The sequence below is a fragment of the Vulpes lagopus genome, chromosome 8 (genome assembly GCF_018345385.1).
Source record: "Vulpes lagopus strain Blue_001 chromosome 8, ASM1834538v1, whole genome shotgun sequence".
NCBI lineage: Eukaryota > Metazoa > Chordata > Mammalia > Carnivora > Canidae > Vulpes > Vulpes lagopus.
The window spans coordinates 91,394,501-91,407,588 of record NC_054831.1 but is presented as its reverse complement, the minus strand read 5'-3'; the positions used below and the strand labels follow the sequence as shown (position 1 = coordinate 91,407,588).

General features: G+C 40.4%; 1 protein-coding gene across 7 annotated transcripts in view; it reads left to right on the top strand.

Moving 5' to 3' along the window:
- Positions 1 to 13,088, top strand: part of JAKMIP2 (janus kinase and microtubule interacting protein 2) — a 176,400-nt gene that overhangs the window by 78,343 nt on the left and 84,969 nt on the right. The gene's annotated exons all lie outside the window — the stretch shown is intronic.

Sequence of the window (13,088 nt, the reverse complement as noted above, 5' to 3'; positions counted from 1 at the left end):
TGTGTGACTCCAGTCTCTGCCTCCTTCATCCAGGCGTTGTTCCCTGTGTGTATTTGTATGTGTGTTTGCGTGCAAATTTTCCTTTTCTTAAAAGCACAGTATTCACTGGATTAAGACCCACCCTATGGTGGAAGGGGAGGAGGGCGGGGGGTGGGGGTGAGTGGGTGATGGGCACTGAGGGGGGGCACTTGACGGGATGAGCACTGGGTGTTATTCTGTATGTTGGCAAATTGAACACCAATAAAAAATAAATTTATTATTAAAAAAAAGAAGTATAGACAACTGGAAAAAAAAAGACCCACCCTAATCCAGGAAGACTTCCTTTTAATTGATGACATTTTCAAAGACCCTATTTTCAAATAAGGTCACATTCAATGGTACTGGGACTTTGAACTTGACCATAATTTTTTAGGGAACATGACTCAACCTACAACAGTTTCCTTGAGTCAATTACATTCAAGCTGAGATCATTAGAATTTAAGGAAGAGAGGACCGTGCAAGGGAGATGCAATGTGTGAAGGAACGTTCTATTTGATGACTTGAAGGAGGATCAAGAAACAGATACCGATGCAGGGAAACACAGGAGCCAAGAAATTCAAGAGCCTCCACCTGCAGGTGCAGCCCATGGGCTTCCATCCCGACATCCTTTCATGAGGTGTGGACAGTCACAAACCATGTAGTCTTCACTCTAGATCCAGGGCACCTTCTTCTGTATCCTCCTAATCAACCTCAGGTGTTCTTGAGTAGAAAGAGGGGAAACACTCCCCTATTCTGGACAAGGCTATAGGAGAAAAAGTCTATGTGGCAAAACTTCCTTTGGGGTCAAAGCTTGGGTTATGATATGTGAACCTGACATTTAGAAGAAGGCAAGTTAGGTTAACTGAGCCTGTTTTCTCATCTACAAAATGGGAACGCTAGAGTCTGCCTCAGTCTCACTGTGAATATGGATGAGATAAAGCATGTTCTAATACCTTGTAAGCTTCTAAAGAGAAAGACTATTAGGCAACACTAGGAATAGGGAAGATTAAAATCCTTGGCCTTTAAACCTAGCACAATTTCTGTGAATGCTTTCCCAGGGACAGAAGGAGCAGGGCTGGAGGAGGGGGTTTAGCAATAGCATTTCCCAACGTGTATACCGCGGAGGAGGTGAGAAGGTTAATAATAATCATAACATTTAATGTGTGTACCGTGGAGAGGGTGGGAGAGTTAATAATCATTTTAATAACTCAATTTAAGTACAGTGGTTTATGGGTAACAGCTAGTTTCCTCATACACAATCTCATGCAACGCTTGTGCCTCCTTAAATCCCTTTTTAAAATAAAACTCATATATGGGGGGATGGGAGAGTTTGTGAACACAAACCTTACCTGTTAGCACATTGGCGGGAGTGGTTTGTCACACTTAGTGATCCAGGTTGGAGTGATCTGGGATGAATTGAGGCACTGCTCAAGGAGACGATGGCAGAGGAGAAAGGAGGCCAGGAGGGGCTCTTGTCACCTCCTGAGTCCCAGAGAAGGCCTTGGGAGATAGGAGGAAAACTGAAGAAATCCTGTTCTCACCTGGGACCAACTCTGCCCTCTTTAAGGTTCTCAGCTTTCTAGAGTAAATCAAAGTACCTAATTGTCGGAGTTGTCATCAAGGTGGGGCAGAGGACTATCCAGTGTATTGTGCAGGGCCACAAAGCCACACAGCTGTGGAGGATTGCCTGTGGACTGGCCCACAGCTGAGAAGGGAAGGGTTGCAGCTACGTTCCCCATAGGGTTGGAAGCTCATGAGGTGAAGCATCTAGGAAACCTTTTTGATCCCTACATGAAATTCACCCTGTCATCTGTCGTTCCAGAGTATATGGTGGCATTCCATACATATACGTGCACATAGAGGTGTCTGTGTATAACATCAGGACTTTTCCTTCACTCGTTATCTTGCTTTTTGTTGTCTGTCTGGAAGTAAGGTGAGTCTCATCGATCCATTAGATTTATTTACGTGTTTGTAAACTGCTGCATACTGATTTGTAGACTGGACATATCACCTTATTAAGCCAGTTACTTTTACACGGACATTACATTGTTGGTCATTTTTCAGCATTAAGAGTGTTGCACAGGTATGGGTTGGAGCTTTTTGAAGTCCCTCATTACTCCCTTTTAATATGCTATGTAATTTCTATTTCTTGCTAATTTTTTTTTGTCTCACTCCACTAGAATATAAACCCCATGAGAGCAAGGACCTTTTTGTCCATCTATCTCCAACACCTCAAACTGCACCCAACATATCTATTGGAGGAATGCATATGGCCACAAAATGCTCTGCTTATAGTTAAGGTGGACTGTCCTCTTAATAGAGTTAAGTTTTTAAAGGGGCAGGGACAGTCACCCTCATCTCTTGCATCTGCAGTGCTTGGCATGATGCCTTTCTTAGACTGGGAGCTTAATACATTTCAGAGACAAAGAGCGTAACACATTGTATAAAACCTCAGTCAGGCCTATGTGGCTTTGCATCTCAGCTCAACAATTGACTGGTCATAATTTTGGCCAGGTGCCAATATAAGAAGGATTACAGCAGCTTATATCTGATCCTTCTTAACTGCCTCCATAGCTCCCATCCCTGCCTCAGCCACCACCATCTCTAAGCTAGATTTTTGCAACAGCCTCCAGAACTCTCTCTCAAGCAAATTCTTCTACTCTTAATCTTATGTTGGCAGTCACTGAAATGCTAAAGCCTAATAAGTCACATCAGGGCATCCTCCTGTCAGACCCTCCTGTGGGCCATCACTTCGAGTAAAAACCCAAGCTGATATAAAGTAGCCTAAAAAGCACAGCATGGTCTGCACACACTGCCCTTCCATTAATGTGTGCCCTCAACTTGGCTGCTGTCCTAGCTTGCTCATTCCCTCCAGCCTCCCTGGCTGCCTGCAGTTCCTGGAACTTGGATGTCCGTACCAACTGTGGAGCTCTTGTGCTTGTCCTGCGTTCCACCTGGAAAACTACCCCCACCCCACCCCACCCCACCCTCCGCCACCCAGGCATCTGCATGGCTCATTCCCTTTCAGCCTTTATCCAAATAGCACCTATTTGGTTAGACTTTTCCTTATCTAAAATTACAATCCCATCTGGACACTTCCTATCACTTCTGTGCTTTGTTATTTTTTTTCCCAGAGCACTTTATCATAATCTAGCATAGTACTTATTTATTTGTCATGCTTATTGTGTGCCTTTCCCATCTAACATATTAGCTCCATGAGCCAGAAGTGTATGTTCTATATTTTATTTTATTTATTCATGGCCAAGAAATAGTGATTAGCAGCGATTAAGTTTTCACATGTATTTGTCAAACTGATGTTAAAGAGAGTGCTTATTTGACACCTACTCTGCTAAACCCTTTACCTGCATTATTCCATGTAATTTTCTCCAGCTCCCTATGAAGGAGGTACTATAGTGATAGAGCGAAGACAAGAGGCTCTCCGGTCAAACAGCTTGGATGACAACCTCACCCCATTGCTTACCAGCTCTGGGCCGCAAGCCAATCATGTGTCTTCACTAAGTTTCCGTTACCCCATCTGAATGAATACAAGGGAAATATTAATGATTCCCATTTACCACTTTCGGTTGTATTTTGTCAGTCTCTGTATGAAGCCCTAGATTTTCCACCACAGCCCTAGACTTAGGCTTCAAATCTCATCTTATCTAATTATTTATCTCATGTGATCATTTAAGACTTAATAGCTATTTTGTGTATATTATTTTGCCAGAGTAAAGTACTCCCTTGTCTTACCCTGTTTCACGCAGGAAAATGTTAACTGCTAGATTATAAGTGCCCTGACAAATGGGATGTATCAGCGAAACAGCCTAAGTGATGAACTTAGTCGGCACTCAGAGCATCAGTAAAGTAATGATACACAACTTTGTGTTAAATCTCTGTGTCATGCTCTGGACAAAAAAATGTGTTTAGTAGCCTCACACTTTGACTTCTATTGAATATGACTTGTTTTTTAGTCATCTGAGAGTTTTAAAGATAATAATAAATGTGAGGGGGACCCAGGTGGCTTAGCCAGTTGAGAGTCTGCGTTGGGCTCAGGTCATGATCTCACTGTCCTAGGATCCAGCCCCACATTGGCTCCCTGCTCAGTGGGGAGCCTGCTTCTCCCTCTCCCTCTGCCCCTCCTCCTGCTCATGCTCTGTCTCTCCCTCTCAAATAAATTTTTTTTAAGTCTTTTAAAAAATAATGTGAAAAAGAAAAAATATAGATTCTCTTTCTGATACTAAAGGAGGGACTGGTGGTATGTAGTGGTTAAAACAAGCATTTTTGAATCAGGCTGACTGACTTTTAAATTTTGACAGACACATCAGAGGCTCTCAAGAAACAATTGAACGAATGAGTGGCTCATAAGACATATGGGCTGTGTAATTTGGGCAAATCTTAAATTTTCATTTCTTCTCTTGTATAATGGGAAAATGATATCTATCTCATGAATTTGATTTTGTGAAATAATATGTATGCAATGGTAAGTACTGTGCTGGACATACAGCCAGATTTTAATAGTTATTATTAAACTATTTTTCACTGTCCAGTTCAGAATGTGGAACCCTTCACCTCAAATTGAAACTATTACCTGAAGAGTAAGAATTCAGATGAGCTTAGTATCAGATGCAAAAATGGGCTTTTTCCACATTCCTCCTCCTCCCCCATCCTCACAACTCTGGTTAATCAATAGTCTTGGTACATCTGTGGTTCTTACCAAATCTTATATTTATTCAATTCTTCCTTATTCCTTCAACCATATGACAAGTACTCTCTCATCTTTCAAGACTCAGCTCAACCATGCCTTCTGTTAGAAGCAGCCTGAGTCCTCCCCAGGGAATTGGATCTCCTCTGTGCTCTAGTAGTGTCTGCTTTGCTTCTCTGTTCCAACACTCATCACATCTTCAGGCCTGCAGTTCATTATTTGAGTGTCGGATGTCTCCCAGTGGGGAGTTGTAGAGAGGATTCATAAATCATACATTCAGGGTTGGACTAGATGACTTTTAACACCCACCTCAGAGCACTGAAAAGATAATGCTTTAAATAGCTTAGCACAGCGGCCAGCTTTAGTAAATAGCCAATAATAATAATGATGATGATGATGATGATGATTAGCAGTAGCAGTAGCATTCATCTGTCACAGTATGAGGTGAGTAAGCAGATGAAGTTTAATAATTGTCTATACAAATGCTATTATGAATGTCATAGGCCAGGGCCCCAGAGTTTTGGAAATATCAAAGAATACTTACAGTACAAAGAGGAAATTTGGCTCTCAGAATCTTCCTGTAAGGGTCCATGTGGGGAAAAAATTTTGAGCCTTTGAGACTGCTTTTCCTAATAAGACTGTCTTTAGAAATAGTTTCAAACCTTAAATGAGAAACTGTAATTCCTACTTTTTATTTGGGAAGTAATAAGCCAAGGAAAGTACTGGGGGGAAATGTGTTTCTCAGATGTAAGTTGCTTACATTTGAAAGTATATTGCTTAAATTTCTGAATAATTAGATACTATTATTATACTCCAGAATTTAATGGGATAAAATAACACTATGATTAAGTCAATCGTGAATTACACTTCCCTCTATAATCGTCCTTATTCGGGAGAACAGCATTAATATTTTGTGGGTTGAAGGAGTTCTTCACTCCTGCCATTGAAAATTCTGTTTTGGCCTAATTTATTTAACTCAATAAACATTTTTATATCTGAGTACGTACTGCTGGGTTCTGTGCTAAGCAGTGAGGTTAAAAGTGGTAAACAGACCCAGGAAAATCTCTGCCTCTGTGAAACAAAAGCAGATAGAGATATTGAAGGAAGAAAAGTTAATTTCATAGGTTTATGAAATTAGGTCATATAGTTTATTTCCCTGAGTGATTTGTACTCTCGAGTCTGTGAGATATACACAGGAGAGCCTGGCAGGCAGTGAATAAAGAAAAGAGTAGGTTTGATTTAAAAAACAAAAAACAAAAAAACTGTGTTCCTAGTGATTTCCAAAAATTGATTTATTCAAGGTCCAATCTAATTGACTGTATAGTCCTTTCCTGAGAAGGGGCCCAGCATCCATTTAGAAGGAGTTTATTCTGATTTTGTTGATTTCAGCCGTCCATCTTATGGTGTGAACACTGTGCTGTGACTAATGGCTGGTTCACTCTTCAGCAGAGAGAAGGGGCATTTTAGAGTCCAAAGCATTTCAGATTTAGGAATGAATTTCTAGGGGCGCCTGGGTGGCTCAGCGGTTGAGCTTCTGCCTTTGGCTCAGGGTGTGATCCCAGAGTCCCGGGATCGAGTCCCACATCAGGCTCCCTGCATGGAGCTTCTCTCACTGCCTGTGTCTCTGCCTCTCTCTGTGTGTCTTTCATGAATAAATAAATACAATCTTTTTTAAAAGCCTTACTCCTGGCTTTAGCTAGTTATCTAGTCTCACTTTTTGTCCTCTTTCCTCACAGAATGCTTCTTCATTTTCCCCCTAGAAAAACTATTTCATTCCGATTGTAGAAGTTATATAACAATTATTATAGAAGTCTTGGAAGGGGAGAAGAAAAGCCTTAAGACGTTTAAATTAAGATGTCCTGGGATCCCTGGGTGGCGCAGCGGTTTGGCGTCTGCCTTTGGCCCAGGGCGCGGTCCTGGAGACCCCGGATCGAATCCCACGTCGGGCTCCCTGCGTGGAGCCTGCTTCTCCCTCTGCCTGTGTCTCTGCCTCTCTCTCTCTCTCTGTATCTCTCATGAATGAATAAATAAAATCTTTAAAAAAAAAAATAAATTAAGATGTCCTGTCATTTACTACTCAAAACTATTGCGATTTAAACACCTATCTTTATATGTGTGTGTACACATTACTGCCTACTTCATGCTAAATGTCTTAAATCTTATTATGTTGAAGTGCATTAATTTGATTGAGGCCCTGGAAATTGTTTTTGAATAGATATGGAGAGTGGGATGCCTGGGTGGCTCGGGGGTTGAGTGTTTTTGCCTTTGGTCCAGGATGTCCTGGAGTCCCGGGATTGAGTCCCACATTGGGCTCCCTGCATGGAGCCTGCTCTCATTCTCTGCCTGTGTCTCTGCCTCTCTCTCTGTGTCTCTCATGAATTAAAAAAAAATGAGATATGGAGAAAAAAATTTTAAGTGAGTAAATAATTAAAAGATGCTACTGTGCACCCTGAAACGTGATTTCTCTGTGAACAAACTGGAGTGTTTCTGGTATAGCATAGTCATTGGGCAAACAGGCTCTGAAGTGAGACCGTCCATGTTATGTCTTGACTTTGATATTTACCACCAACATGCTTTTGCACAATCCATATTTCTTTTTGGGGCTTTTACCCTCTCATCCATAATATTTATAATGTTATGGATTAAATGAGAAAATGAATATATGGTATATAGTATACTGCCTGGCTTATATTAAGCACCCTGAAAATATTAGGTCTTGTTATTTCTAAGCACATATGTGACTCCTTTCATCTTTGCAAATTTGTGGATGTGCATAAGTGCTGCATTGTGCAGTGCTCAGCACATACAAAGTGCTCAGTAAAGAGAAGACGTGTTGAGTGATGATGAAGAAAATGATGAAGAAAGTGGTAAGTGGAATAAGAGTTCTTTTAGCTTAGAGAAGAAAAAGTCCTTCTACCCTCCATCCTAATCCAAATGACCTCTCTTTCTGTCTGAACACTGGCAGTGGATTCCTATCTGGACCTCTAACCTCTAGTTCTTTTCTGTTCCATTCTGTCCTGCACACAATTTCAAGATTAATCTTCCTTTAAAAAATTAGGTCATTCCTCTCCTCTTAAAAATGTTTATCAGATTCTTAGTAATTCTTAAACAAGACATAAATTCAGTATCTAGGCAGTGAACACACACAAAATTTACTCTATTTTTCCAGTTGTCCATCCCCATTGGTTCCCCACAATGAACTTTGTGCACCAGACACTGTGATTTATAATTTATTTCTCACACTTATCTTATACTTGTCCTAGCTTCCAGTCTTTTTTTGCTTCTTCCTGTTTGTCCTTCATGTCCCAGCCTTAACCATGAGGGACCTCCCTTTTGGTGAAGTCATTTAATTATTCAGAAATTTTTATTCAGAATCAACTTTGTGCCTGGCACTGTGCTAGGCACTGAAATTCAGCAAGGAGTCAGACAGGGCTGTTTCTTGCCTTCCTGCTGCGCTTCCCCTTGTTTGTGCGTGTGTGTTTTCCCCACTCCTTTGGCATATAGTATATGCAGCTTTGTTTGGTACATACAGAGTGCATCATCTTCAATTCTAACATTGTAACTGTGGTTCAAGACAGAGTTGTTGATCTGTTTTTTAAATTATTTTCCTACAGAATATAACGTACGTTAAGGTTAGGTTGACTACTTTCCACTAGTCCTCCTTATGGTCTTGCTTTCAAGATCCCATCAAACGAAAAAAAAATGTAGTTGTACATTGGCCTCTGGGATAAAACTCAAAACGGAATCCTAAATGTCAAAAAAGGAATTATTTATATAGTTCTGTAATATACTACCTCATACCGTATTATAACGTAGGGGAAATAGTGATAGCCAGAGTCTCGTCATTAGAATGTAGAAAATTAAATAAATTCTAATCAAACCATACAGCATATGTGGAAGTTATTTTATTCAAACTTGGTGTCCTCCTAAGTCATACTAATCAGTGTAAGTTTTTAAAGAATACATTATTTATTTGAAAGAGAGAGTGAGAGAGCACAGCAGGGGTGGGGTTGGGGGGCATGTCTGCTCAGCAGACCCCCTGCTGAGCAAGGAGGCCAAGGCAGGGCTCAATCGCAGGACCCTGGGATCATGACCTGAGTCAAAGGCAGACACTTAACTAACTGAGCCACCTAGGTGGCCCCAGTGTGAATCTTAATACAGATACTGTCCTGCCTTTTTTTTTTTTTAATAGCGGGTACACCTTATTCTCCTCCTATATATAGAAATTTCTACTTATGTGTGACATTTTGCAAAAGTGCCTTAATGATAGTTTTTTTTTTAATTCAAAGTCTTTGAAAACAAGGAAACAACAGAATAGGTTACGCATGTTTCACTTATACCTAAAATAGGAAAACTTGCTGTCACTTATAATTATCTGAAGACCACTTCCTTCAGTGATTTGGGTATTTTTCTTTAATTTAATGTATCACTTTGTTTTTAATAAGAGTGTACATACAGAGAGAATGCCTGCCTTGGGTAGGGGCTCTGAGGCATTTTTCTTTCTGTCTGACCTTGAATACATAGTAATTTCCTACTGTGTTTTAGATTTCTCCCCCATGTCCAGGGAAGTTGGTACTTCTCATTCTAACAGCTGTGGAATACTTTGAATCCAGGACAAAAGGACAATACAAATAAGACAACATACACTGAGAGAGTTACTTTGCTAGACTAGTCCTTATGAAAGCCTTCTAAACCCAGACAAAAGAGCGCAGTGCAAGATGACTTATTGTTGAGTGAAATTGAGCTTAGGAGTATGGTAGATGGCAGCAAGGATTATGAAATCTCAGCATATGACTTAAATAAAAATTCTTTTAATTTTTATTGTTTATTTAACTGTTACGCCAGCTTTAACTTTTGCCTGAAATCAAAACAGTAATTCAAGGGCCCTTGCAAAGTAAAAGAAATTTCCCATAATAAATCTTGTTATAAATGATCTTTGGGCAGCCCAGGTGGCTCAGCGGTTTAGCACTGCCTTCTGCCCAGGGCCTGATCCTGGAGACCCGGGATCGAGTCCCACGTTGGACTCTCTGCATGGAGCCTGCTTCTCCCTCTGCCTGTGTCTCTGCCCCTCTCTCTTTCTCTCTCTGTATCTCATGAATAGATAAATAAAATATATTTTTAATGATCTTTGTAGAAATTGTGAAAGATCCTCAATCTCAGTATTTTCCGTGAATTCCAATCAATATTAATTCAATTGAACTTCGTGGTGGTCACTGTGACAGGTACTATGAGTACAAAGATGAATTAGAAAATACAGTTTTACCCTTAAGTGGAACTCAGCCATCTAAAAAATACCTACAATGTAAATGAATTATGGTCACAGCTTCCAAACTTTTCTTTCTGCATTTCTGTTTACCCATTTAGTCTGTTCCATCTTCAGTTGCCAGAGGATTGTTGCTAAATTCCAAATGTGATCAAGTCACTCCCCTGTATGAACGTTTGGTGACTACCCATTGCTGTGGGCGTGAAGTCCGAAGCTGAGACTGTTCTCCATCAGCCACTCTCTGCCTGCCTCTCTGAGCTCATCTCTGAGCTCTTGCCTGTATGTTTCTCCATAGCATCATTCAAATCCTCTTTTACCTGTAGATCTTCATACTCAGTGCTCTGTCCACCCTGAACATTCTTCTTTCCCCCTCCAACCTTTGCTGGCTGATTCCTTCTCATGTTACATGTCTTTTTTTTTTTTTTTGTAGCACTTTCCCTAAACAGTCCTTTCTGGCCCACCAAGACTCTTATGATTCCTATCTCCTATCATATATGCAACTACTACACTGTATAAAACTGCTGATTCCTCCTCTGCAAAGGCCAAGGACCCTGTGTCTCCTGTTTAGCACAGACATCCCCAGCTCATGGTGCTTCATCAATTTATGTGAATTGAAGAATAAATAAGTTGAGGAATGAATGACAAATACTATAAGAAATATCTTCAAAGTGAAAATGAAATCCAGATGAGGGGAAAAAGTTATTCCATCGGACCTAGGCCCTAAAGAATGTGTGGGAAGGGGGCATCTGGGTGGCACAGTTAAGTGACCGACTCTTGGTTTCCACTTGGGTTGTGATCTTTGGGTCATGAGATCGAGCCCTGTGTTAGGCTCTGTGCTCAGTGCAGTCTGCTTGAGACTCTCCTTCCCTCTCTCTCTGCCCCCCCCCAATAAATCTTTTTTAAAAAAGGATGCATGGGAAGGAGTTCAACAGGATATTAAGAAAGGAAAAGGCATGCATGAGCAAAGCCAAGGGTTTGCAGAATAGAGCAGTACAGGCTGAATCCTACCTGCTTCAGAACCCAAATTCGACATCACTTCTACCAACCCTTCCTAAGAAGCCTCCCTAAAGAGGTTAGATGTTTCTGGTATGTGTGCTAAGAGAGCTCTCTCTTGTTTTACACTTTATGAAGTATATTTTTTTATGAAGTATATTTCTGATGTAGTCTTAAATCTGAGGTCAAAAAAAACATATCTATTAGGAATAATAAGTTTTGGATTTTTTTTTTTCCAGAGAGAGAGCATGAGCGAGGGTGGAGGTGGGGGAGAGGAGAGAGAGAAGCAGAGGGAGAGGGAGAAGCGGATTCTCCACTGAACAGGGAGCCCAGTTCGGGGCTTGATCCCAGGACTCTGGGATCCTACCTAAGCCAAAGGCAGACACTTAACCGACTAAGCCACCAAGGTGGCCCAGGTTTGGAGTTTTATTTAGCATTCTTTCATATGAAAAACTTAACATGTTAACTTTAAATAATTAATAATAAAAATAAAAATAATAATTGCTATTATAATCAGGTGATAAAGAAGGCATTACAGTGGAAGATGAGGAAAGAAAAACAAACATAAAAAGACATACACGCCAGGCACCCTACAATCCTGAAGATGCATAATCTCTACCATAATGAATGTCAGCCTTTCAGATTCGTTTTCTTCTAACAGATGTTTAATGGGTAAAAAGTCTTTTGACCCCATAGCCACATCACCACATTCCCTTTACATAGGGAAACTAGGACTCTAATACTGCAGTGGCTTAAACAGCAGCCCCCTGTCCTTTATATCAATTTGCTGTGTCAGATTCATGAATGCACAGTGAGACTGTTATCGTATACAGAGAAAGGTTTAAGAAGTGATAATATGTCTTTGCCAGATCACCAGGAATCAGGTAAGCAGTTCAATTCATTCATTTTAAACACTAACAACATTTAACTTAAAGCATCATCTTAAAAAAAAAAAAAAAAGCAGGGGAGATGGCTGAAACAAACTCCCAGGGCTTCGGTAGAGTAGAACTCCCAAATATTAATCACAGAGAAGTGGTGAAGCGTTTAGCTTCACACATATGAACTTTAGCCCTTTGGTATTATAGTTGCCTTGCAAATCATGACTCAGAGGCAACAGCCTTATTGGAACCTCCAAGATTAATAATGACTTTATTCAGCTTATAGCTTAGGGCAGAACCAGCTGCAAAGCCAAGACTCCTGGGCATTCTGATCCTGTCAATGCAGGTCCCATTTCCCCAAAAGCATAAATACGAATTCCATTAGTCTTTCCAGGGATCTCTGTGCTTTTCCTAGCCTCTTTTTTTTTTTTTAACATGAACAGGTGATAAATGTGTTTCTTCTTCTCTTAAAATCTAAGCTAGCTTTTAGTAGTTAGAAAAATAATAGAAAAATAATAACCATGGTAATGATGATGATAACTTACTAATCATTTAACACTTTAGCTCATTTATTCCTTATAAAAGCTCACTGCAGTAAATATATCTTTTTCTGCCTGCCTCTCCCCCTTCTTGTGTGAGTACTCTGTCAAATAAATAAATAAAATCTGTTTTTAAAAAGCCAGTTCTTCTGATTTCAGAGTCCAGTCTCTTAACCACTACATTCTACCATTCTATCTTCTAAGCCCCCAGCTGGCATTTGCACACCTTTGCCATCTCTTTAGCCTACTAACACCTAGAGCTGGCCTGTCCATCTTGTAAGAAATTGTTAATGTAAGTGTTAAGCTTTAGAAAGGGGCATCCTACTTGACCTTGTCTTGGGTCATAATCTCAGGTGGTGAGATCGAGCCCACCATTGGACTCATGTTGGGTTTGGAGACTGCCTGGGATTCTCTTTCTCTCTTTCCCTCTATCTCTCCCCTTTCACCACGCCCATGCTAGCTCTCTCTCTCTCTCTCTCTCTCTCTCTCTCTTTCTCTCTTTTTCTGTCTTTAAAAAAAAAAGAAGCAGCAGCTCTGAAGACTGACAGATGTGTATTTGAATTGCAGCCCTGCCATTTCTTAGCTGTGTAATTTTTTCAATCTCTGATCCTCAATTCCCTAAGAAATTATAGGAGTCAATATCTGAAAGGGTGAATTGGAACAGTTCAGTGAGTTAATGTACCTAACATTAATCT